The 27,680-nt window shown below is 37.5% G+C and overlaps 1 pseudogene; it reads right to left on the reverse strand.

The window, feature by feature from the left end:
* Nucleotides 1-1,041: 1,041 nt before the first annotated feature.
* Nucleotides 1,042-27,234, reverse strand: LOC138445179 (NEDD4-binding protein 2-like 1; annotated as a pseudogene).
* Between the last annotated feature and the right edge of the window lie 446 nt (nt 27,235-27,680).

The raw sequence follows: 27,680 nt of genomic DNA on the forward strand, positions 1-27,680 counted from the left end.
CCACATAAAACAACAAGACTCCTCCTCTTAAGATGAGCATTATTCTTCCAAATCTCCATATAAGCTATATCCTGGGATGCTCCATCCTTTGTATTCCCTAAACTTTGGGACAGCCAATTGATCATATGCATGTTTACAGGCATACTTTAAAAACTGCTTAATTATTCCACTTAAATATTGGTATTTTCTAAAGGCAGACTTGTTTTATTTACAGCCAAAAGTTTTTCAGGTTTCACTCTGTTCAATAAAGTGGTAAACAATCTGCGTAATAATGCAGGAGACTAAGGTTTGACCCCTGGGTCAGGAAGATCACCTGGAGAAGGAAATAACAACCAGCTCCAGTATTCTTGCCTGGAAAATGCCTTTATGTAATGAAACTGATTTTCCTCAGCAATTGGTATAGCTATTAAGAAGGCTTTTAACAGACATTTCTAACAATGATATTTTGCTAAAATAAAAGATTAATTTCCCAAAATGTCTCCTTTGAAGGACAATATTCCTTAGTGTGTACATATTCAGTTTAAAGGAAAAAACAATATCATCATTACAGCCGCACAGCTCAGATTTTTGGATACATGGATGATCAAAGTAGCAATCACACTAAACTTTTTCCCCCCTCCTGCTTCTCCCTGACCTTTCTAATCTTCCTGATGCAGATGAATTTCCTGAAAAAAAAAAATATATATATATAGATTGCTTCAGAAAATGTGGTACTGAAGCTTTATACTATAAACATTTCAGTTCATTAGTGAACCTTTGTGACTGTTCATGTTCTTGGCTGTGTTCTTAAGTTTCAGCTTCAAATTAATTCTTTACCCAGAGAAAGGGACTGTGTTTAATCAAATCAGCAGAATTCCCAGCATCAGATCCCTTTAACAAACACTTGTTGAAGAGAAATTTAATGACCTCTACTCAAAAACTTTCAAGTTTGACTATTTACACTAAAATCAGAGCTCTGACTACAACTGAACGAAGAATAAATACCAGAAATTGAAGTAAAAACTGATTTTGGAATATTATGGACGCTTGTAAGAGAGACCGTTAATAGCTATGGTGACAAGCACCCCTTCTTTTAAGGAGCTCTCATTAGTGAAGCCACAATGCGGCCCTCGTTTTGGAAAGTCCGTCTTCAGAAGGACAGGCAAACCACATGTGTATCTTGGTTTCTGTTGGCTCTGCTTGGTTTTGGGCATGCAGCACACTATAAAATCATATTGCTACTGTTCTTTCATTTATAGTATTTTCTCTCTTGGGACTCGATGAATGTGTCTGGCCTAATAACTAACAACATCCATTTCCAGCCTGAAAATTATTTTGTTGGATCTGAAATGCATTGACTGCCTAGAGATTCATTTGGCATCATCAATAATAATGTGGGATATGCTATTCCTCATTGTTTTTCTTGTTCTGGTTCCATTCATGAGCTTCCTCCAGGAAGTCAAGATTGAACTCAAAGACATTATCTTCCCTGAAAAAAGAAAATCTGTGCCAAAAATCAGAGCCCTGGAAAAGTCCTGCTGCAATTGTCTAGCCAGTGCAGTTTTCCCAGAACCATGAGGAGGAGGTAAAGATGTTTCTGAAAGCTGTGGTGTCCTGAGGTGCCCTACAGGTGGAGGTTGGGGGGAGAGGGGAGTGTTTGTGGCCTCTCATCCATAGAGTGGGGACTGGTTGCAAGAGTGTTGTGTTCCTTTCCCTTGAGACCCAGACCTCTTATTTTAGCACACACTTGTTCATTTTCAGAAGAAAAAAAGACCAAGTCCACGTTATAAAATGCTATTTTATAAAATGCTAAATGGAAGAAAAATATACACCTGAACTGTTTGGAAGAGAAGCAGTAAAATGCTGGACAAAGCAGGCATTTTTTTAAAAAAGATCAGGGAATGTAGAAACAAATTGGGGATGTTATGTAATTGGCAGTTATTATTTAAACACATGGAGAAAGGAAATGGAGATTTAAAAGCTTTGGGGATTGTAAAAAGAAAAATATACATTTAAAAATAAACAATGCATTTTGAATGATGAGAGTACAGTAATTTACTTCATTTTAATATAAGGGGAAACACTAGAACAAAAAATAAGTTTCCTTTATAGGGACAAAATACACATGACACATTCACCATGGCTTTGTGCTCAGGTCAGACTCAATTTAACATCCAACTATTATATAAAAGTAGAGTAGCTATTTAACGGAGAAATGGGAAATGACATCCATCTGTCTCTTGCTTGTGGTTTTTAACTAGTATCTGTTATCCTCAAAAGGCCAAGATGAAATGGTCTTGGCTAGAGGTTTTCAAAATATGGGCAGCAAAGAATTCTTCCTTCAGATTAAATCTTATTCCAAAGACCCAAATTTAAAATGGCTAAAATTATTGATCTGTCAGTTAAAGATGGTATACAAGCCACTGGTCATGGTCCTGGATCCCTCTCTCCACATATTCAACAACTGCTGAGTGTCCCCCAACACCCAGTATCAATTAAGCCTCAGTGTGACTCTGCACAGTCATTCATAAAGGGTAATTGAAATGTGGGTAGAACATGGAAGGAGAGATTGCTGCCTCAAGGCTTTACAAAGATATATACTAAAGGTACCTTCCCTTTCTGTTTTTAAAGGTGTTTATAGAAAAGTTATGACCAACCTAGATAGCATATTGAAAAACAGAGGCATTACTTTACCAACTAAGGTCTGTCTAGTCAAGGCTATGGTTTTTCCAGTGGTCATGTATGGATGTGAGAGTTGGACTGTGAAGAAGGCTGAACGCTGAAGAATTGATGCTTTGGAACTGTGGTGTTGGAGAAGACTCTTAAGAGTCCCTTGGACTGCAAGGAGATCCAACCAGTCCATTCTGAAGGAGATCAGCCCTGGGATTTCTTTGGAAGGAATGATGCTAAAGCTGAAGCTCCAGTACTTTGGCCACCTCATGCGAAGAGTTGACTCATTGGAAAACACTCTGATGCTGGGAGGGATTGGAGGCAGGAGGAGAAGGGGACAACAGAGGATGAGATGGCTGGATGGCATCACTGACTCGATGGATGTGACTTTGGATAAACTCCAGGAGTTGATGATGGACAAGGGAAGCCTGGCATGCTGTGATTCATGGGGTTGCAAAGAGTCGGACACGACTGAGTGACTGAACTGAACTGAACTGAATAGATGGGGAAACAGTGTCAGACTTTATTTTTGGGGGCTCCAAAATCACTGCAGGAGGTGACTGCAGCCATGAAATTAAAAACCGCTTACTCCTTGGAAGAAAAGTTATGACCAACCTAGATAGCATATTCAAAAGCAGAGACATTACTTTGCCAACTAAGGTCCGTCTAGTCAAGGCTATGGTTTTTCCAGTGGTCATGTATGGATGTGAGAGTTGGACTGTGAAGAAAGCCGAGTGCCGAAGGATTGATGTTTTTGACCTGTGGTGTTGGAGAAGACTCTTGAGAGTCCCTTGGACTGCAAAGAAATCCAACCAGTCCATTCTGAAGGAGATCAGTCCTGGGATTTCTTTGGAGGGAATGATGCTGAAGCCGAAACTCCAGTACTTTGGCCACCTCATGCGAAGAGTTTACTCATTGGAAAAGACTCTGATGCTGGGAGGGATTGGGGGCAGGAGGAGAAGGGGACAACAGAGGATGAGATGGCTGGATGGCATCACGGACTCGATGGACGTGAGTCTGAGTGAATTCAGGGAGTTGGTGATAGACAGGAAAGCCTGGCATGCTGCGATTCATGGGGTCGCAAAGAGTAGGACACGACTGACCGACTGAACTAACTAACTAATGTAAAATATATCTTTATGAATCCATGATCTCATAATTTGTCTATTTAAATCATATAATTAATACCTACTTTACTATGTACCAAACTGTAGCCACATACTCTTTACACAAGATTTATGAACCTACATGATAAGCATTTCTATTTCTAATTGAAGATTCATAAATGAAAGCTCAGAAAAGTTAAATCTTTTGCCTGAGTCAAAAAAATAAAATAAACAACAAAGCCAGTGGCAGATCCCCTATGCCAAATTTGGACTCTCTGATATAACATGTTGCCTTCTAACGAAATTTTTCTAGAATAGCATCTTATCATCTTTAAACATAAAAAATAATATTATCTAGCATAAATTAATGAAAGGCAGAATTTTTCCTCTTTTAAGCATTTGAGCCAAGTTGTAAATAGATACTTGCAGTGTCTAAGTTGTTAACATAAAATATACATATTTAATTACTTGATGTCTTCATGAGTGAGATTTTTCTTTTCCAATTAAGAATCACTGATGGAAATCCTGCTTAGATATTAACCAAGTGACAGAGGCAAAGGGTAACACTTTTAGAGATAATTGGTAAATCAGTATTAAGAGTGGCTTGTTTGGCTGTTTTGTTGACCTGTCAATCCACTGAACAGAATTTTAAATCTTTTCTGTGTATTATGACTGTCTAAAAGAAATTTTGGATTTTCTTCATTCCATTTTAAAATTACATTTAATTAATTCTGTTATGATAGCACTTAAATGACAGAATCACATTAATGTGATTTCCAGTTTATCCTTTGTAATTCAAATATGATTGATTTCTTAGTAATGAGATGAAAAATAATATTAGTATTAGGCAAGTTTATTAAAAGCTTCTTGATCTTATAATAATTTACCCCAGGGTAAGATGTTAGTGGAGCATAGAGAACAGAATTGTACACATTAAATCATGGACACGATTGAAGAAAGATCTTGTTCTAATAACAGAATCTTGAGCTACAGATTTTATCCTGATTTTCTCCAAAAGGTCCAAAAGACATTTACAAGAGCACTCATTCACCCAAAATAGAAAAATCCATATATTTCATGGTCAATTTGGATTATCCCTGTCTCTATACTAATATCTCTAGGAAGATAGAACACTCTAATCCATTGGTCAAAGGGGTAATTTATTGAAATCATCTGCTAAATGAGGACTATATTAAGTGTGTTTATGTGGCCCATTGGCTGTGTGACTAAACAAGTAGTTGTTACTCTGGCCCCTGAATTAAGATGAGAATAAATAAAATCAGCAACTGAGAGAGTTTCATAACTCTCTGTCCTGTGGTTAACATGGTTGAAAGAGCCAAGTGGACGATTATGATCCTCACTTCTCCTATTAGGATTCTCCAGCTGAACAGAAGATGATAGATACATGCATACATACAGAAATAGGATTTATTATAGTAATTGACTCACATGTGGAGACTGAGAAGTCCTACAGTATCCTGTTCATAAGCCGGAGAACAAGGAAAGTTGATGGTATACTCAATATAAGCCTGAAGGCCTGAGAACTGGGGGGAACAATAGAATAATTTCTGGAGTCCTAAGTCCTAGAAGGGTTTCCATGGTGGCTCAGTGGTAAGAAATTTGCCTAGGAATGCAGAAACACAAGAGACACAGGTTGGATCCCTGGGTTGGAAAGATCTCCTGGACTAGGAAAAAGCAACTCATTCCAGCATTCCTTCCTGAAAATTCCATGGACCTGGTGGGCTATAGTCCATGGAGTCACAAAGAGCTGAACACGACTGAGCACACACAGAGACACACAAATCCCAAGAACCAGCAGTTTTGATGTCTGACAACAGGAAAAGACTGATATCTCCGTTCAAGAAGAGAGAAGAAATTCACCCTTTCTTCAAATTTTATCTATTTCAGTCTTCAGTGGGTTGTCTGATGCCTACCCACACTGGTAAGGGTGGATTTTCTTTACTTAGTCTACTCAGTCAGAAGCTAATCTCTTCCAGAAACACCCTCAAAGAAAAAAACACCCTTACATACCCAGGAAAAGTATCTTACCAGGTATCGGGGTATCCCGTTCCCAGTCAAGTTGATTCATAAAATTAACCATCACATATTTCATTTCAAAAAAGTAAAACAAATCACAATATCACATGTCTGGCTGAGTCCTGGAGATTAGTGCCACCAGTGAAGACAATATATATAGAAGTGATAATTCCAAACACATCATGAGTTAATGTACCTGTTGTCTTGAGCAGAAGATAGGTAGATCTTAGAGAATGAGTGGACTGTCATAAATTCAACTACTTAGCAATTCCACTTGCTGATGGTATTTTATATTATATGCATTATCATTTTGCATTTTATATATTTAAACATTTTATATTTATAAACATGTATTATTTCTCCATCTCAAAGGTCAGTAAACACCAGTCTTTGTGTTAGTTTAATAAGAGTAATATTATATCTTCATTAATTTGCTTTAGTGGCTCTTTACCTCTCAAATCCTTTTATCTTCTTCTCAAATCTGTATGAGGCTTTGCAACCTTGATTACATAAGTCTGATAGAACCTGGTAAATAGAAAACAGCAGGTCTGCAAGATGACGTGGTAAGTTCCTATTGCCAGAAGGTGGGAGATGATTCTGATTAAAAGTCAGGGTCCTGATACCTCAGTAATGTTCTGGGGAATTTAGAAGCCTGGAAAATTCAGGATATTCATTTTAGTTTGAAGAACCTCATACGCTTTACCACTATGAAAGAGACACCACATATGATACATCCTTTTGTATTTTGCAGAAAAATATAATTGTCTAGGGTGTGCTGCTCTGGTTCATTTATTGAGTAGCTCAAAATTCTACTATTAAGAGAAAAATAGAAAACAGTAGATATTTTAACTGATTTGGGCTGTATGACTATATATACTTTTTTTTTTAAACTAGGACCTTATGACTATGAAATTCAGCATTATTCATAGTACCTGTGGCATACCTGGAAGTTATGTGGCATTTGTGATGAGACATGACATGGAGAATTCTATGTTTTGCATAAAGCCAGGTTACAAGTAATTCCCAAGTAATTATTTTCCCTTAGAGAAATAATTATTGGCTTGCTGCTGAACCCTGTAGAGATTGAATGCCTGATTATAGAGCTAAGTACCACAGTAATTTGAGCTGCCCATTGTGAACTGGGAGTTATCAAATGTTACAAAGCAGAAAAATCAGGCATGTTCCTTGAACTAAATCATAAAATGTTATTGTGGACAGTATCTGAAAGCACAAGCGTGTTACTTTCACGAGCAGTTCACGCTCCCACTGTGTCCACTGCTCCCTCAAACCACAACTGCTGATAGAGGGACACTCTGTCAGTAAGAGCCAAATGATTTCCTGAAGACCTTACATAGCACTCTGGCAACAGGAATTCAAGAGTTGAGGAACTTCAGCTCCACTCACAAGTTGAATTATATGGCATCTAATTCTTTTAGCAAAAGAGAAGATGGCTAGAAAAGACAAAGATGAGGATCTACATGAGAAAGTGGTGAATAATGGTTTGGACAGAAAAGAACTTGGAAAAATTGGTATCAGGAGTGGGTTTCTAGGATGTTTTGGAAAGAAGCATGTGCATGGAACTTTTGGGATGCATTCAGAGTGCAAGGATGTACCCTGTGAATGTTTACCGAAAGGCTCCCAGTGCAATGGGAACTCTGAAAACTCTGGATTCAAGGATTCCATGACCTTGATGGCAAGGTCAGAGACAGTGTAACAACAAATATTTCCCCACTCCATGGCCCCACTGGGTCCCCTTTCTGCTGAGTATTCAATTTTCCAGCACCAGTAAAAGAAAGTAAAATTATTACTTCCTAGGGAGCTAGCTAGCTATCCGATTGTGGACTGAACATTAGACCTTTACCATCATGAAAGGAAGAATAATTTTCCCTAACTGGACCAAATATTTACTCTAGATTAGCTTTTCCTTCCATTTGTGACATGCTTTTCCCATCAGTCCCACCTCTGGGTTTGCTGAATGCCTTATGCACAGCATTGTGGCTGATCAAAGAGCTAATTTCATGCAGACAAATTAATTAACTTATTAAGCTTAATACTCATGGAATTTACTGCTAACTGTGTACCTTATCACCCCAAATCAGCTGACCTTACAGAAAGTTGAAGCTGTCTGAATGGAAATAAGATGGAAGATAACATTTGATAAAATCAGGGTGCTGTCCTATGTGTGTATTCCCTGGACCAGACCTGGAATATAAAAACAAAGAATAGAAGCAGGTTGTATACCTCTCACTCTCATACCTAGTGAATCCCTCAAAGTTAGTGGTTTCATTTATGGCTTTATGTCCAACTCTCTTGTCTTAGAATCCCCCCAGGAGATTTTATAATACACAGGTAAGTTCTTCTATCAGGGGACTCTACAATAGTTTCAATGAAGTGGGGCTGTTGCTTCCATTTGTCCAGCTCAAGCTCTTCTTATTGCAAAACAAAGATGCAAAATACAGGGTTATTGATCTCTTCAAGGGAAAAAAAAGTCTGCTTGAAGTAAGGCTGTAATATTTTTAAAATCCGAAGTCTTACCTAGGGTTCCTCCTAATCTAACAGTAAAACTTAGTGGGAGACTCCAGAAAGTTCAGAAATACCACAGAAACATCATAGAGATAAGACCACCAATTAGTTCTCTTCCCCAGAAATTGTTGTTTGATTCACCTCATCATGAAAACAATCTCAGTCACCTGAAATACTGGCTCAGAGCAAATGAAATATGTAATGATTCATAGGGTCAGAAATCATAAATACTAGTGATGGCCTCGTGACAACTGTACATGCTTAATGTCTTCATCTGGGTGCCCTAGAAATATAACTTAAGGAAAACTTCATGTGCTAATATTTTGGGATTGATGTTCAATTCAATGATGCAATAGTGAACTGTACAAACATTTTGAGGCAAATTTCATTGTGTAGGTATATATTTTAAATTTGTTCAGTTGTGATATACTCTAATTCTTTTGTCTTCTCTTGTTTCTCAAGGGTTTAATTATTTGAATACAGAATATAAAACAAAGCAAAAATTCAGCTGTGTTACTGCTAGTGTTGCTCAAAGGCATATTTCTACTGTCTTCCTCAATATTTCATCAAAATATCCCTGACTCCATTTTATAGAATATTTTATTTACACTCTGCTGTGGCTGCTTTTTTATTTTTTTTAATACACTTTTTCTTTATTTTTAAGACAATTTATTTTAAAATAACTCTCTTTTCAAATTCATTTCATAAAATAATGCTAATTTCTTTTTAAAAATTATTTACAATTTCCCACCAAGGAAATTCCACTTTGGAATATCTTTATTCCAATTTTAAAGCAATCATGATATATAGATTTATCCCTTGTAAGTTTAGCTTGTTGTTGTTCAGCCACTAAGTCGTGTCCAACTCTCTGTGACCCCATGGACTGCAGCACACCAGGCTTCCTTGTCCTTCACTATCTCCCAGAGTTTGCTCACTCATGTCCATTGAGTGACATGATGCTTCACTGAAAGATGCTTCCACCTCAGATGCTTCACTAAAAGATATCTAAATTAGAAAGAGTGAAATAAGAATGATCCATTCTTAATTAAAGCCAAAATGAGAGAACAAAAAATTACTTTAAGGCAACAGTAAGTTGCCTTAAGTAAGTACTGTAAGTGTGAAATGTGGTGTCTACAATTTAATTGTCAAAGATGTATATGAATTCAAGCTAGTCAGTAGATTGCACATGTAAATTCTCTTCCCACAAGCATTAGGGCAGGACAATCTGATAGTTAAAGGGAAAGGCACAATAGGTGGGCCCACTTATTTGTGTCATCTTGCCAATCTCTGCCATTGTACTTTTTTTCTTGATGATGAAATATTACCATTGTTGCATAAACTGTTTTTTCTGCTTTCCTCGGACATTTCCTAATAAACCATTAGCCTGCCTCAGATTTCTGAGTAATACCCCAAAATGAATAATAGACCATACTCTATCTGCATGGCTTTTTATGATTATTCTTTATTTTAGATGATGGCTGTTGTGTGCATTATTTTAAACTAGAGATGGAAGCAATGTGGAATAAATTAGTGAATATTCCTTTTCTATTAAAACAGCTTTTAATTAAACAAATATTTACTAAGATTCTGCCTTTGCTTTCCAATATTCTAAGTGTCAAAGGTAATAAATTTTATTCTTTGGTTGTCTTTTCACAACTTATATGTCTTTTCACATATAAGAAATGGAAAATCTTGTAATAAAGGAAGAAAACTTAAGGAAGAAATTTCCATTTATTAATCCTCTAAATTAAATCAATGCCAAACCTTCTCCCTTGTGAGTTTAAGGACATAATATGTACCTTGCTGGTATCCTTTATCATCAACCCAAGATACTTTTGGGTGTAAAATGGAATGCTTTAATAATTACTCTAGGAAAACCAGGACTATCCTAGGCAAAGCAGGAAATATAGTTACCCCATAATATATTTTTTCTTCCAAAAACTTCATTTTGTTCACTTTTTAAGAAATATTGGAAAAAAATGGGAAAAAATTCATTCTACTAGTCTTTCTTTTCCTTAATTTTTTCCCTTACATGGCATTGCAACAAAAATTCTTACTGTTCTGTTGTTGTTATTCATGGACCACTTCTTTAACATATTTGAAATGCATAAAATATATAGAATTATAAAATAAAACTTTTTATTTTGAGATGCAGGAACCAAAATATTATTAGAAAATGAATTTGTGGTGTAGTGATGTATACACTGTTTTATAAACACATTCAATTATGAGATAGAGCAGGTAGTTTAAAATAGTTATAACAGTATTTTGAGTTTTATGTTATAAAAATACTTATAATTTCTTCTGGTAACAAAATCATAGATACCACTAATATTACTGAAATATGTTGCCTAGGTAATAAAGGAAGAGACCTAAATTTCAATTAGGTATTAATGACTATAAACATGCATTTCCTCCCTTCCAAATTAGAGGATCTCTTAAATAATCTAACACAAGTTAAGGATACTTGGCTTAGAAAGCCAATATAGTAAACTATTTTCCCAGTTGAGTCCTTATAATTATTACGGCCTTACAAATTAACTTTCCTAGACGTTGTGTCTTTACTTTTTAAATCACAGGAAAAAAAGTAAAAGTTATGCAGACATGAGTTTTACATAACATTTTACTAAGATATTGTATTTATAGCAGTGTTCAAGAGCAATATGATTCTGAAAATAAATTATGTGACATCTTCCATTTATAGATTATACCCCTCATTTACCAAACTGCAATAAAGTGGATGTTATTTTTTGTTTAATCTTTTTTTCTTTTTTTTCCTTATTGAGCTACAACTATTATATAAGTGGTTAACAATAGGACTCAGATCTGTATCAATCAGGGTTTCTAATTTTTTATAGTATTGCACATTTTTCTGAATTTAAATGACACAATGCTTTGCTTTTAGTGAAACTTCATTGTTTATGTCAAATGGTAGTGAACTATTAATACAATGGGTCAACTATGGTTGCATTTCAAATAAAAGTACCCTTGGTACTTCTAGATGGAGTTATTTAAGATCAGAGCTGCTCATCCTTATTTTCAGAAATGTATTCAGTGCAATTAAAGCATGAAATTAAATCACACTTGTTCCTTGGAAGAAAAGCTATGACAAACTTAGACAGCATATTAAAAAGCAGAGACATCACTTTGCTGACAAAGATACTTACATTCAGACCTATAGTTTTTCCAGTAGTCATGTATGGATGTGAGAGTTGGACCATAAAGAAAGCTGAGCATGAAAAAATTGATGCTTTCAAACTGTCTTGCTGGAGAAGACTCTTGAGTGTCCCTGGGACAGCAAGGAGATCAACCAAGTCAATCCTAAAAGAAATCAACCCTGAATATTTATTGGAAGTACTGATGCTGAAGCTGAAGCTCCAGTACTCTGGTCACCTGATGCCAAAGAGCAGATCTTTGGAAAACACCCTGATGCTCGGAAAGATTGAAAACATGAGGAGAAGGGAATGACAGAGATGAGATGGTTGGATGGCATCACCAACTCAATAGACATGAATCTGAGGAAACTCCAGGAGATGGTGAAAAACAGGGAAGCCTAGTATGCTGCAGTTTATGGAGTTGCAAACAGGCAGGCATGTGTTCGCAACTGAACAACAACAACAAAGGATGAATAAATTCTGTTCATCTAATAAATTTGCAGTATTTTTTATACCATCTTAAACATCCTCAACCTATCAGCTTTTTAAGAAGCAAATGATCCACATTTCAGTTTATATACTATAATGAAAGAAAAAGCAGTTAAACTGAATACTCTTTGCCTAAATAGACATGGAGAATGGGATAAGGGAAGGCTGAAGCAGCTATATAAATGATAAAGCAAACAAGGTGTGATACCTATGATATTATTTGGTTTACAGTGTTCTCTTTCAAACTAACTTTAACATATGCTAAGTACATAGAAAAGGCAAAGAAAGAAAGAAAAGCAACAATAACACTCTCATAATATTTCTCAAAGTCCTAGAATAAGTTTCCTCCATGGAGTCAGTGGAAAAAATTGAAAAACCCACTTTTGGCCAAAGTGCCCTATGTTGTTAGAAAGTGTGCTTTTTAACAGAAAGTAGAATGTGTGTCTTTTTACTTTGCTTTCTGACTGTTACTGGGTCATACAATAACCTTTGAGCATACAAAGTTTTAACCAACATGTTATTCTTGAGATTTTTTTTCTAAAGAATTTAGAGGGCCCTTCAACCTCTGCTGTCCCCAATCAGAAGCCCTCTTTTCCTGTTCAGTCTAGAGAATTGACTGGATAGCCAACACAGCTTCAATAAGGTCAGAGAAACAGCTGGAACTCAGGGACATCAGGAGCTCAGGGGCCAAACACCAACAGGACCACATTTTCATCTGTCTCCACTGCTTTCTGCTTGCCCCATTTCTTCTCTGAGACTAGCATCTTTTCTGAAGATCTGGAAACATAGGCCTTCACTCTTTCCATAGTTCATAACTCATATGATTGTCACTCTAACACATTTTATGCATCAGATATCAAAGATTATTATTTAACATTATCTTTTGACACAGTTCTACTCCAAAACTTTCTGTGGAAGGACTCAGGTTAGCCTTGCTTTCGTCAGGGCCAACTGCTGTGCAAAGCAACTCTGACTATCCAGACAAAACACAGCAAATGGCACCCCCATTGGAAAGATACGTTTGGAGGGTACAAAGAAGAAATTGCCAAAAATAAAAAAGCTGCCCTTTTAAAGTGAGCAGTACTTTAAAAGATAGTACAGTATGTGCCCACTGTCAGATATGCAATGTAAGAATGATGATGTAACGGTGATAAGTCAGAATGTTTTTAAAAGCAGGTTATACTATACACTATCAAAAACTAGAAAGGACCTATTGTGTAGCTAAAGGAACTGTGCTCGTATCTTGTGATAAAATATAATGGACACAACAAAGGAAACTATAAGCAAGGTGAAAAGACAGCCTTCTGAATGGGAGAAAATAATAGCAAATGAAGCAACTGACAAACAACTAATCTCAAAAATACATAAGCAACTTATGCAGCTCAAGTCCAGAAAAATAAATGACCCAATCAAAAAATAGGCCAAAGAACTAAATAGACATTTCTCCAAAGAAGACATACGGATGGCTAACAAACACAGGAAAAGATGCTCAACATCACTCATTATCAGAGAAATGCAAATCAAAACCACAATGAGGTACCACTTCACACCAGTCAGAATGTCTGCGATCCAAAAGTCTACAAGCAATAAATGCTGGAGAGGGTGTGGAGAAAAGGGAACCCTCCTACACTGTTGGTGGGAGTGCAAACTAGTATAGCCACTATGGAGAACAGTGAGGAGATTCCTTAAAAAACTGGAAATAGAACTGCCTTATGACCCAGCAATCCCACTGCTGGGCATACACACCAAGGAAACCAGAATTGAAAGAGACACATGTACCCCAGTGTTCATAGCAGCACTGTTTATAATAGCCAGGACATGGAAACAACCTAGATATCCATCAGCAGATGAATGGATAAGAAAGCTATGGTACATATACACAATGGAGTATTACTCGGCCATTAAAAAGAATACATTTGAATCAGTTCTAATGAGATGGATGAAACTGGAGCCGATTATACAAAGTAAGCCAGAAAGAAAAACACCAATACAGTATACTAACACATATATATGGAATTTAGAAAGATGGCAATGATTACCCTGTATGCAAGACAGCAAAAGAGACACAGATGTGTAGACCGGACTTTTGGACTCTGATGGAGAGGGAGAGGGTGGGATGATTTGGGTGAATGGCATTGAAACATGTATACTATCATGTAAGAAACGAATTGCCAGTCTATGTCTGATGCAGGATACAGGATGTTTGGGGCTGGTACATGGGGATGACCCAAAGAGATGTTATGGGGAGGGAGGTGGGAGGGGGTTTCATGTTTGGGAATGCATGTACACATGTGGTGGATTCATGTCAATGTATGGCAAAACCAATACAGTATTGTAAAGTAAAATAAAATAAAAATATAAATTTTTTTAAAAAATGAAATAAAATACATTTAAAAAGGTACTAAAGTGCTTTAGAAAATAAAAAATAAAAATAAAAAAATAAACTGTACATAAATGGTAAAAAATAAATAAATAATAAATAAAATATAATGGAAAAGAATCTAATAGATACACACACACACACACACACACACACACACACATATATCCAGAGAAGAGAATGGCAACCCACTCCAGTATTCTTGCCCGGGAAATCCCATGGACAGAGGAGCCTGGTGGGCTACAGTCTAAGGGGTTGCAAAAGAATCGGACATGATTTAGTGACTAAATAAAAGCAACAACAACACAAGTGTATATGTAAAACTGAATCACTTTGCTATATATCTGAAACTAACACAACATTATAAATCAACTATATTTCAATATTTTTTTAAGTTAGAAAACTAAAGTGAGTTTACATTTTCATTTATATTGGCCTGCATGCCATGAAAAGGAAGAGTTTATCATGATTTTTAAGAAAGATTACAACGAAATAAAAATGATTCAAATTATGTACTGTAAAAACTCATAGAAAGCAAATAAAATAGTAATAGAAAGTTTTGTGAGAGTTCTTAAACTACAGCCCAAACAAGTGTGCATAATATGTGTGTAATATATGAAATACAAAGAATGCAAATAATATAGTAAACTTGGAAATTCATTTTAAAAAATTAAAGTTTTCTTCTCAAGCAATCCCTATGTAAAAAGAATGGATGGCATATTAAGCCACAGGACAACATTAGTAATTTCCTGAAAAAGTAAATCATATGAACTATAATATTTCTCCACCATACAATAAACCAGAAACCAGAAACAATGGGATAATAAGCAATTAAAACTTAAGAAAAAACTGTTAAATGCTATTATATTACATAAAATTCAAAATTATGATTCCAGAATTTTACAAAGTAGCTAAAATTAGAATATCATGTTAGATCTTATGGGAGATGAAAACACCAAACTTAAAATCATTACAGTCAATATTTTAATTTTTAAACAGAAATAAAGCAAATATACTGAATGTTCAACTCTGAGAAAAACAAAACAAATATAAATAAAGGATAACATAATAAGACCCAAAGAGGAAATCAGTAAATTATAAAATGGAATACAAATATAAATGAATACAATAAATTATATTTATGAGAAGTTAGCAATAACCCCTGGCAATTCCAAATAAGAGAAAAGACAAATGCAAGAAAATCAAATTAGGAATGAGATAAAAGATAAAATGACCTGCATAAGGAGACAGCTTTTGTAAGAGTGTATAGGAAATTTATCCCTGTATTTCTCAAGGCACAATTTTCAGCTCTTCTATTTAAGAATTTCCTGGAATATTAAAGGTACAAAAGTTTAGGTCTATCAGAATTAGAGCTAATGGGTCAGAATATTTGGAGAAGAAGCCAGGAATCTGTATATCTATCAAGTCATACTTATTCACATTAAAGTAAGAAAATTACTGCTCTCCTCTAAAAAATTTAAGTTTCTATTTGTCTATAAAATTGCATTACAAAAATTGAATAAATAATGGTTAAGACATGGAAATGCCTCAAGAATTATCTTCGTAAACTATCTGAGCAAAATGCCCTTAGAATGTGGCATAAGATGTTAATAAATATTATAAATAACTGCTCCAGTGCATTAAAAAGAAGACAGAAGTCAACAAAGTTTAGTTACAAGACGGTTTCTGATATCAAAACAGGGTAAAAACAGTATACCAAGCTACCCTGACCAAGTTCATTTTAGACTGTAACACAAGAATTCTAAATTGTTAAGAAATAAAATTCAAAAGCACATTAAAGGAATTAGCCACAACAAAAATGTGCGCCTTGAAAAAGAATTGATCATTTAATAAAATAGTATCCTGTGCAGGATAAAAACAGTAGAAAACATCATAAAAGAAAATATTATAAATTTAGCTACATAAGATGGAAAATAAATTAGGAAAAACATGAACCATAGCTGGGAATATAAGTGTAGTAAAGATGACAAAATGGTTTAGGGACTCAATAAATATGAAAATTTTAATAAAGAATTCAGGAAACACTGCAATTGAAATTTTGGTGTGGAGAAAAGCACGAAAATCCAGATGAAATATACAAATGAGACAATGGTAATATAGTATTCAAAGTATTACATATTTTTAAAGGATAATAAAGCTGTTAAAATATGAAAATCACCCTCCAGCTAGCAAAGATTATGAAGATCCTGATTGATAGTAATATAGTAATCTACCTCAAGCACAAGCTTGAAAGAAAGATTCTGAAAAAAAAAAATGTATTCATCATGGAAAAATTCTTTTATTAGGCACACCCATGTGAAACCAGCTCAGAAGGAGTAACTAACCTGGGCACCCAGCGGAATCTGTTTTCAGGAATGGTGATGGTGGAGCTTTGGAGTCCTGTCCGCAGCGTCATTGGAACTGCTAATGTGTCTGTACTGGGCTAAGCGACCTCCATGGGGTTTCCTTCCTGAGCAACCTCTGTGGTATAGTTAGGAGATTGTTCCTGTCTTCATTTTCTAAGATTAACTCTCAGACATTACTTTTTATCAGAGACAATCTTGAGTGAATTCTGTTTGTTGCAACTAGGAGCACAGATTGATTCAGAAGCTTGTACGATGAACATTGGGGTACTGCTGCTACTGCTGCTGCTGCTAAGTCACTTGAGTCGTGTCCGACTCTGTGCGACCCCATAGACGGCAGCCCACCAGGCTCCCCCGTCCCTGGGACTCTCCAGGCAAGAACACTGGAGTGGGTTGCCATTTCCTTCTCCAACGCGTGAAAGTGAAAAGTGAAAGTGAAGTCGCTCAGTCGTGTCTGACCCTCAGCGACCCCATGGACTGCAGCCCACCAGGCTCCTCCATCCATGGGATTTTCCAGGCAAGAGTACTGGAGTGGGGTGCAGTATCTCTTTCAATTCTGGTTTCCTCAGTGTGTATGGCCAGCAGTGGGATTGCTGGGTTGTATGGCAGCTCTATTTCCAGTTTTTTAAGGAATCTCCATACATTTGAATCAGTTCTAATGAGGTGGATGAAACTGGAGCCTATTATACAGAGTGAAGAAGTCAGAAAGAAAAACACCAATACAGTATATTAATGCATATATATGAAATTTAGAAAGATGGTAACGATGACCCTATATGTGAGACAGCAAAAGAGACACAGATGTAAAGAACAGACTTTTGGACTCTGTGGGACAAGGCGAGGGTAGGATGATCTGAGAGAATAGCATTGAAACATTTATATTATCGTATATGAAATAGATCACCAGTCCAGGTTCAATGCATGAGACAGGGTGCTCAGGGCTGGTGCACTGGAATGACCCTGAGGGATGGGATGCGGAGGGAGGTGGGAGGGGGATTCAGGATGGGGGACACATGTACACCCATGGCTGATGTCAATGTATGGCAAAAACCACTACAAAATATTAATTTAAATACAATTTAAAAATGAATTTTTAAGAAAAAAGCTAGTATGTGTTGCAGACAGCTGAACTTGGAGGAGGATATATCTAGAATTATTTTTCCTGTTTGGTTCTGAGGTGGTAAGATTATAACTTATACTATAAACTGTTAACACTGTCTGGCCCAACAGATGGCTCATTACTCTCACCTGTGGTCACCTGGCTTTAAGTGCCCATTGATGGAAAGACTTTGAAAGACCCAGTATCCAATTCTATAAAGCACTATGATGACCATGAGGGCTGTGAGATGGACCAATGGCCTTTAAGTGCATTAGGATGCTCCAGAAATAAAATGACAAATTCAAAGTTCTATTTTTTTTCAGGCAGTCAGAAAATCAGGAATTTTCTGTGATTGTGCGAAACAAATTTCTTATTGCTGGTAGCCACAGGGCTGAAAGTGCAATAAATAAAAGTTAACATGCAATCATTTGACTTGACAATTTATAACATCAGTTGAATTGTAACTTTGACAAATCTTTTATGTAAATGTTAAAAATGAATAATTTACCAAGAACTGGCATAAGGACTCATGGAAAGCTATACATGGTTTAAAGCAATAGTTCACAACCTGAGATGTGGCCAGCCCCAGGGAGTTTCCATAAGCATTTGGAGGTGCTTTCACTGGTGGATGCTACTAGCATTTATCACTTGAGTATGAATGACTTTAAATGACCTAAAACATGTGGGAAAACCCTGCACACACACACACACAAAACAGTCATCTTGCCTCAAATATACTTAGTACTCCCACTACATTTGAATGGTAAGTACTCTTCAGCCTGACTGAGCCCACTTTGTCTACAAAACCATCCCCTGGTCTCCTGGCAGTTACAGTTGTTTAGCCTTGCTTGAAGACCACCCATAGACAACCCTACCAATATATTCACCTGGAAACATGAAACAGAATTAAGTCTAGCTGTGTTATCAGGAAAAGATATTAGCAGTGCTTTAAAACTTTCTATCTCACTTAAGAGTATTAAAACTATTAATAGTGTTAATAGTCCCAAAAAGGTAATCCGAACTTGGAATGGGTCCTCCATAGTCACCAACACACTAGCTCCAACTCCCTTTCTATTTCCCATCTTTAGTGTACTGTCACATTGTCCTAGTTCTAATTCCAGTCAGCAAGAGAAGAGTGAACTCCATTCTATAAGGAACTTTTCAGAAAGACCATGCAACTTATACCTCTCATTGGCAGGACTTGATTATGTAACAAAGCCAGATGAAAATGGAAGGGTACTGTTTTCCTTAAGGCATATGGTTGTTTCTATAAAAAGTGGGTCCTGAGATTAATGTAGAAAGAGAAAATGAGTATCAATGTAGTGGTCTGCAACACAAAAGCAATTCAAGACTTCCACGTCCCTTCCCAAGTTATCCTTTTTCATAGACTCTGGAGTGTAAAGGATTATGCACCAAGCAAAATTCAATATGTTACTTCCTAGTCAATATCAGTTAGCATTTGTAAAAATGTATGAAAATGAGATCCAATGGTGCTAAATACAGAGAAACATTGTTACATCTGGCTGAATTTACTGAGATAGATGTATTGACCAGAAATTTTATATTCAGTTTGCTCAATGAGGTACATAGAAGTAGTTTTAACCTCCGCTATCATCTTAGTGAAGTATGGACTTCATGGTATACTAGACTAAACAAGTTTAAAATGCAAGAAATTCCTTTTTATACTAAAGATAAAAGAATCCACAAGTTTATGGAGAAAAATGTTACGTAAATATATTATGTGAAATTTACTGTAATTTGAAGGTAAGAATACCAAGTTATGACCAAATTAGTACCAGTCATAATCCAGAAGATAATATTTGGCCATAACACAGAAAAATACACTGGATCTGAAAGGCTTCTAAATCTTTGAAAAGTATCACAGTGGCTAACTCTTTTATGACAAGAATATTAATAGAATTGCTGGACATTTAAAATGGGCTTGTTAATTTCAAAGATGATGAAGGTATTGTGGACTGGCAGAGGTGAAGTTGTACTACTTAACAGAATTGGGCATGCTTACCGTGATACACTGCAGGAGAGAGTGGTGGTTAGAATGATGGTGTTTAAAGAAATTATTGATACCATCTTTCTAAATTCGATATATATGCATTAGTATACTGTATTGGTGTTTTCCTTTCTGGCTTACTTCACTCTGTATAATAGGCACTGAGATGACCCAGAGGGATGGTACGGGGAGGGAGGAGGGAGTGGGGTTCAGGATGGGGAACACCTGAATACCTGTGGCGGATTCATGCTGATGTATGGCAAAACCAATACAACATTGTAAAGTAATTAACCTCCAATTAAAATAAATAAGTTTACATTTTTTTAAAAAAAGAATTTATTGAAAACATTATTGAACATGAAATGTGTAAGTTCAAATAGATGCAAAGTGAACTAAGGTCTGTGTGCTTTGCATAAACAAATACATTTTAAGTCTAATGACAGAGAGGTAACATTAACATCAAAGCAACAGAGCCCGGCCACTCCCCAATCCCAGATCTGAGTCAGGTAAAGACTAAGAGTCACTTTCATATAGAATGGGAAAGAAGACTTACAATGATATCCTGGTCTATATGGTAAATTTTTCTTTTATCTTTTTTCAATGCATCTTCTGCCTCTAACTGTGAAATGGGAAAATAGGAAATACTTATATTATTCCAAGGTGCTTCATCTCCATGCTTACTGCTCAAAGTATGGCTCATATAAATTGTGTGGTCTATCTGCTTAGTTCTGTGAATCATGAGTATGAGAAATGCCCACCAAACTCATTTTTTTAAAGTAATGAGAAGTTTAGAAGGTAGCAGACCAGAGTGTTGTATTTCTGGGAACTACCTTTAGGCAAGAAAAAGAAGGTGGCAAAAGAAAATGTCAGTGGTTTTTTTTGTTTGTTTGTTTTTTCAGAAGTCTTTTGCCAGATTTTTCTCAGGAAGTAGAGTCCTAACATCTGATTCCCATTAGCCAGAACTATGTCACATAGTCACAGCTGCAGAAAGGCTAGGAATTTGAGCACAATATGGCCAGTCTCTAGCAGAAAACAGCATGACTGAAGCAGGCTTGAATGGTTATTCAGGCAGGCAAATCTTCTTAGCTCAATTGTGATATGGAAATTGATCAAATTCCATCTCATTTGGGGCCTCACAGGAGTCCATGCCCATCTTGTGATAGCCCTAGTTTCTAAGGATGCAGTATAAAAAGCTAAATTTAGGAAATAGTATTGACTAATGAAGAAAAGCTTACAATTTTAGAGGACTTCCCTGGTGGTTCAATTGGTAAAGAATCTGCCTGTAATGCAGGAGACCTGGGTTCAATCCCTGGATTGAGAAGATCCCCTGGAGGCAACCCGTCCCAGTATTCTTGCCTGGAGAATCCATGGACAGAGGAACCTGGTGGGCTGCAATCCATAGGGTCACAAAGAGTCGGATAACACTGAGTGACTAAGCACACAGCACATGAGAGGCCTCTTGAGGGGGAAAGAATTAGGGGCAAATTAGGAGGTTGGGATTAGCATATATGAGCTTCCCTGGTGGCTCAAATGGTAAAGAGTCTGCCTGTAATGTGGGCGACCCAGGTTTGATCCCTGGATTGGGCTGTCCCCTGTAAAAGGGAATGGCAACCCACTCAAGTATTCTTGCCTGGAGAATCCCATGGACAGAGGAGCCTGGCGGGTTATGGTCCATGGGGCCACAGCTGAGGGACTAACACCAAGCCACTAAGATTAACATATACACACTACTACATATAAAATAGATAACCAACAAGGACCTACTATGCAGCACAGAGAAATCTCAATATTCTGTAATAACCTATATGAAAAAAGAATCTGAAAAAGAAGATAGATATAGACATAGATACAGGTATATCTGAATCACTTTGCTGTACACCTGCAACTAACACAATATTGTAAATCAACTATAGTTTAGTTGCTAAGTCATGTCTGACTCTTGCAACCCCATGGACTATAGCCCTGCAAATTACTCTGTCCATGGAATTCTCCAGGCAAGAATACTTGAGTGAGTTGCCATTCCCTTCTACAGGGGACAGCCCAATCCAGGGATCAAACCTGGATCGCCCACATTACAGGCAGATTCTTTACCATTTGAGCCACCATGAAGCTCATATATGCTAATCCCAACCTCCTAATTTGCCCCTAATTCCTTCCCCCTCAAGAGACCTCTCATGTGCTGTGTGCTTAGTCACTCAGTGTTATCCGACTCTTTGTGACCCTATGGATTGCAGCCCACCAGGTTCCTCTGTCCATGGATTCTGCAGGCAAGAATATTGGAACGGGTTGCCTCCAGGGGATCTTCTCAACCCAGAAATCAAACCCAGGACTCCTGCATTGCAGGCAGATTCTTTACCAGCTGCAAAAATCAACTATACTCCGACTAAAAAAAAAAAAAAAAAAAAGAGAAAGAAAGAAAGGCCTCCTGAGTGTCCCCTCTTTATCAAAATAATACACCAAAACCAATACCACCTCTTTGGGGGAATCACCACCAAAGACCAAAGAAAACAAGAGTGATGATTCCTATCATATCACCATTTACCTGGACTGTCCTGTGTAGACAGAGGACTGTTGGAAGTAATATTTGATTAGCATAGTTTAATCAGGTGGTGAATGCAACTGCAGCTGCTCTTCCAGATGGAAACTCTCTCTTGCAGCAAATCACCATGGCTCTGAATACCTGGAATATATTTATTTGTCTGGACTTTTTTTTTAATCACTTCTATCACAGTTATCAGGAAACCCCAGAAGTGATTTACTTTCACATGGACAGATGCACACATCCAGCATCCCACAGTGGGGCTCTGCCAGCTCATCATCACTGAGACACAATTTAGTCCACGGGAACCTCAGTTACCTCATCACATCCAAGGCATCATTGTGAATCTACACAAGTGAGAACACTGTGCTCAAATAACATGGTGAAAATGGAACTTGAGACATCTTTGAAAGACACACGTCTGAAAGCAGGAGATAAATGGTATTTGCCACTTAAGTAATGGGAATGGCCCAGAGCCCCGAGACATGATGGAAGATCCCCTTTTTTCTTAGAAGGTGCTCTCCGAAATGCAGAGCTGGATACAAAAAAGGTGAAAGTAGTTTATTTGGAAAGTGATCCCAAGAAACAGAAATAAGGGGGAAAAGGAGAGTAAAACAGGAAAAAAGCAATAGCCAACTTATTGAGACTTGTCAATTCCACCCAACCTTGTGAACTGCAGAGAATGTACCTCAGAAGTGTCCACCTAAGGGAAGACAAGAGGGTGATTTATTCATCAGCTCCATCTGCCACTAGTCAAAATTTGTAAGTTTCTAAACTGTGACTGCATGAACCCTGAATGGGTTTCCACAGGGCCCCATACCACATCCTCATAGCTGCCCAAGGATAGGAAGTAAGAAATATATAGTTAACATTGGACTTTCTGTGTAGCAGTACAATATGCCTCAAACTTTTCTGCTTGAGCATATATTCCACATTTTTATATGCTGCCCATAGAGCATAATTCCTCTGTGCTTCCAGACTGCCCATACATAAACACCCCGTTAACACCAAGTGAGGCTCTGCAAGTCTCCCACGCCAACACATCAGGAGCACCCAGAGATAAGAAGCAAGGACTGTGCAAATGCAGCTGAGGCAATGGAGTGTTTGCTGCCACTGGTTGCGAAAGCCATATCAAAAGCAAAATGCAGGCTGAGAGAATATGAAGTGATGTAATTGAAGTTTCAGATAAGTGTTCCACAAAGCATTTGCCTTGCATACTCCAAAGCATGATACTTGAAACTCTTAGGACTTTCACAGTAACAAAAAATCCATTTGGATATGTTATTGCAACCACTTGCTGAATGACCCAAAGGCTGCCAGTTTTGACTATGCCCTGAACAAAAGAAGGCTCTCTGGTATGATTGGTATTACTACACAGATGCACTGTTCTTGAAATATTTATGGCAGATTGTGATGATGGGTAATGAATTTTACAAACCTCAGTAGGAAATTAATAGCAGATGTCTCTAAAGTTTGAAAGTAAATAATTTCCTCTTGAGAGGAAGCTTTTGTCTTCCTTTGAGCTCTAATGAGATCAGAATACCTAACTCTAAAATTAAAGACACCATGAGCCTGAGCTGCCTTTCAGGAACTGAGTAGCATCTGATCAAGCCATAAAATTTGGGGTCAACAGCAGCATGCCAATTGGATTTTGTGTATATGAAATTGAATGTAGGTAGGTGCACAAGTGTGGAGAAGGCAATGGCACCCCACTCCAGTACTCTTGCCTGGAAAATCCCATGGACGGAGGAGCCTGGTGGGCTGCAGTCCATGGGGTTGCTAGGAGTTGGACATGACTGAGCGACTTTACTTTCACTTTTCACTTTCATGCATTGGAGAAGGAAATGGCAACCCACTCCAGTGTTCTTGCCTGGAGAATCACAGGGACAGGGGAACCTGGTGGGCTGCCGTCTGTGGGGTCGCACCGAGTCGGACACAGCTGAAGCGACTTAGCAGCAGCAGCAGCAGCAGGTGCACAAGTGATTTCCATAAGCAAGTTTCTCCTGTAAATTTTGGCTCTGCTCTTCCTTTACCATACCTGCCTCTACCCTCAGGTCAATCTCGTGGAGTTCTCTACAATCAGATGATTCAGAAGAAAGCATTTGATCCTGTTTTCCATATTGCTGAGCAGTACACACTGACACTTTATTGAAGTAGGTTTTGGGAGAAAGTCCCACTTGTGTGACTCTGAAGGGCATAGGAGATAAGAAGTAGTCATGATAAGCAGAAATTCCAACAGTCATTCTTATGATTCATCGATTCCTTTATAATGGCTACTAGTTTGATGAACAATCAATTGTTTAGAATAAACAAGATTAGAGGATGGAAGACAACGATGTTTGAGGACAGCTTATGTAGATAGAATGGGTCTTGGGTGTTAGAATATTTTCACTAATGTGTTTGCTAAAAATGTCTCCACTGCAAATAAAGCTTTCATAATCAAGCAGATTTAATGATCAGCTCTGTGAATGTCAGTCTGGCTCACTGGGCAGCCAACTCAATGATTTTTCGTTAAGCTTATTAGCAAGGAGTACATGTTGGTAGGAACAGATGTCATGTGTAGGCTCAATGACATGAAATTTCTCTTTCCAAGACTCACCTGGTTGTTATCAGGATTGAATATTCAATTTGCCAGTGGCTGGATTTGCCCCTGATCCTCTGATAAGTAACAAACCCTAAGGGGATCCTTCGACCAGCTTGTGGAAGATTAATTATACTAGACACATTTTTGCTTCATGAATGAGGTAGTAATTTGTCCTCCCTGGAACAGACACTTCATATAGATTTGGATTTTTTTTTTCTTGACTTACCAATCTTCTGACAGTAATACCATCTGTGGGTTTTATTTAGTTCTGTATCAAACATCATAACATCCTAATGCAGCATCTTTAGGGCCTAGGAACTTATTTTTCAGCAAAACAAGTAACTAACCTTTAAGATATATATATATATATATATATATATATATATATATATATATATATATATATCACTGCTTTTAATGTTCAAATTGCATTTTCTCCCTAGGAAACATCTTTGTTATCTTTTTAAGAGATATTTTCTGAATTTCAATATGTTGCTTAACCAAATATAAAGATGTGATAAAGGTACAGAGCATGTTAAAATATATGTTGAATTTCCTTGGCCCATTGAAAAGTTATCTTTTCAAAGGTAATGAAATGTAAAATGATAGGATTGTAGGATGTCCCAGAAAACTCTTAGCTATCTCCAAACACCAAGATATCATAAATTTCCCACTGGGATTCTGATGCATAGGCATGAGTCTCCTCCATGGTCACAAGTATCTTTTGAACACCATTTCCTTAAGATGGATTCTATGGTAATGTAATGGAGAGAGCTATAGAGTGATATAGATGCTGTTAAATGCATTTTTTTATAGGCAGCACATCTGATACTATTAAAATAAACAGCTTGCATGTGATCACTTAAAGAGACACAAAACTTGGCCTCATTGGCTTAGAACACTGCAAACATGTAAGGTGAGATTACAAGCTGGGGAACACCCATGTTAATGAAAGTCATTATTTTATTTTCAGATAATATTAATTAACTATACTGCCAAGAAGGAGAAATAAAATTAGAACTTTTTTTCTCATGTCTACTATTTTTAAACTAATAATACACATTCTATTTTTGCTCTCTCCTCTCTGAAGGGTATGGGGGAGCGAGTGGGCATGGTAAGTCAAAAAAGGTGAAAATTATTTGTGCCATCTGTTGGTGAAAAATGTTGATTTGATTGCAAAGTCTATTCCTTTCAAACTTCTAATGGCAAAAACTTGGAATTGTTCATTCTTTTATAATGATTTTACACTTTTATCAGTATAGCCTGCTGTTTATATGCTTTAACTATATCTAACCTTTGTATACTATTTAGAAAACCACCAGATGCCTTTGAAGCATATATTAATAAAAGCAAAGTAGGATTATTCATATTCACAAGCTAAAAACTGAATAAGCTTCATTGTTTTCTCATAATGCAGTTGATTCAGTCCATTTAACACACGTTTTACCTAGCCAAGTGTCTGCTACTTCCCAAGCTTCTGTAGGTTGTTTTGTTAATTTATCCAAAAGGGACTCTGAAATTGGTTACCGGTTCACTAAATAAATGATTCTATTTCCTTCTCCAGGACATCAACATAACAACAATAACAAAAAAAACACCATACCATTTTCTGAAAGGAGCCAGAACTGGAAGTGGCTGGTTGAGATGCAGAGGAATAGCTACAAAGTGGGGGGAAACACTAGATATCTTTCTGCACTAGATTATAAAACTCCCAGAGTAATAGGTGATCCTGTCAGACTAGGGTTTCAATCCAAGCTCTGCCATAACTTACTATCTTGAGGTTGGGAAGATGTTTATCCTTTTGGACAACTAGAATGTATCTTTATATGGAATATAATGAATCTTAGCCCATCAGCTAAGGTAAACAAAATAATAATACATGTATTAGGTCCTAATCCACATGCATGCATCAGTTTATGGAGCAAAAATCATTGGATTCAAATTCTACACGCTGATGTTTGAGGTTGATATCACTGTCAGTCCCTTTGATAGTAACCCTTATAAGTATTTGACTACTCTGTCATTAGATTCCAGTGATATTGTATTGACAATTTGGACCAAACAATTCTTTGTTTTGAGAGGTCTAGTCTGTCCTCTGTAGAAATTTAGCATCATCTCTGGCCTCTACTCAACAGATGCATATAAAAGAGAAAGAATAAGAGGAGCTAAGAATGACCTTGATGGTTTCCAGGCTAGGGAATTACTATTACCTGACACAGAATTACTATTACTTGACACTAAGCGCAGGCGGCTGCAAGAGCCGGCGCACTAAGCACGCAGGGGGATGCGAGAGCCGGCGCATTAAGCGCAGCGGAGAGGAGCTACCCTGCTTCTGGGGTCAGTGGCAGCCGGGAGGAGCTACCACGTGTCTGAGGTCAGGGGCGGCGGCTAGGAGGAGACACCCAGTCTCCGAGGTCAGGGGTGGCCGGGAGAAGCCACCTCGGGCCCGAGGCCAGGGCCAGTGACCCTGAGGAGCCATCCCGAGCCCAAGGCCAAGGGCGGCACCTGGGAGGAGCCACCCATGCCCAAGGCCAGGGCCTTCGACCAGGAGGAGCATCCTGAGGAGCGGTGGCTGCACAGGCGCAGAAGGGCCTAGAGGAGCTATCCCACGTTGAAGGTCAGGAACTGCAGCGGTAAGGAGATACCCCCCATCCAAGGTAAGGGAGCAGCAGCTGTGCTTTGCTGGAGCAGCCATGAAGAGATACCCCACACCCAAGGTAAGAGAAACCCAAGTAAGATGGTAGGTGT

Source organism: Ovis canadensis, chromosome 8 (genome assembly GCF_042477335.2).
Source record: "Ovis canadensis isolate MfBH-ARS-UI-01 breed Bighorn chromosome 8, ARS-UI_OviCan_v2, whole genome shotgun sequence".
Lineage (NCBI taxonomy): Eukaryota > Metazoa > Chordata > Mammalia > Artiodactyla > Bovidae > Ovis > Ovis canadensis.